Source organism: Trachymyrmex septentrionalis, unplaced genomic scaffold (assembly GCF_001594115.1).
Source record: "Trachymyrmex septentrionalis isolate Tsep2-gDNA-1 unplaced genomic scaffold, Tsep1.0 scaffold79, whole genome shotgun sequence".
In the NCBI taxonomy this organism is placed as follows: Eukaryota; Metazoa; Arthropoda; class Insecta; order Hymenoptera; family Formicidae; genus Trachymyrmex; species Trachymyrmex septentrionalis.
The window spans coordinates 1,126,654-1,127,449 of record NW_017305977.1 but is presented as its reverse complement, the minus strand read 5'-3'; the positions used below and the strand labels follow the sequence as shown (position 1 = coordinate 1,127,449).

Below are 796 nucleotides of genomic sequence, written 5' to 3'. Positions count from 1 at the left end.
CACACATACATACATGCATATATATATATATATATATATATATATATATATAAGTATATATAGTTTCACAAATTTACTTTTCTTTAACTCGCATCAGTAGAAATGCAAAAAAATATATAAATTTACCAAACTTGGTATTGGTTATATTTACCTGTTTGTGGTAAAATATTAATTAAAGGTACCAACACTATTAACAAAAAGAGGAGTAAGGAATTGGCTGAGCACATGGCTTTTCTGTAGGCGATGTTACTAGGCAAGTGCACGGATCTATTTGTGCATGTGCAATCATTGCCAAAGTGTAAATTTTGATCATTATAAAAGATTAATTGGACTGACTGATTCATATAACGATTCGCGCAATCTAAACGCCATGATTTAACACAACAGTACAATGATTATATATTAGGTTGTTCAGAAAGTAATTTCGTTTTTTCTTATGAAAATGAAAGACGATTTTCAATCAGACGCGTTTCAAATGATCATGAACGGTCGAATTCGATAAATTTAATCTCTCGGCGATCTCACGAGTTGTTATTCGCCGGTTTGGATCAATTAATGCCTTTATTGTGTCTTCATCAGCTTCAACTGGCCTTCCAGAACGTGGTGCATCTTCAACATCAAAATTGCCGGATCGAAATTTTGCAAATTAGTTTTGGCACTGGTGTTCTGTCAATACACCTTCTCCATACACATCGGATAATTTTTTTCTTGCTTGAACAGCATTTTTACCTTTTCGATAGTAAAAAAGTAAAATATGCCGAAAATGCTGCTTTTCACTTTCATATTTGATAGGGCA

The 796-nt window shown here is 32.7% G+C and overlaps 1 protein-coding gene across 2 annotated transcripts in view; it reads left to right on the top strand.

Moving 5' to 3' along the window:
- LOC108754363 (ARF GTPase-activating protein GIT1) overlaps positions 1–796 on the top strand; it is an 18,058-nt gene that overhangs the window by 13,289 nt on the left and 3,973 nt on the right. The gene's annotated exons all lie outside the window — the stretch shown is intronic.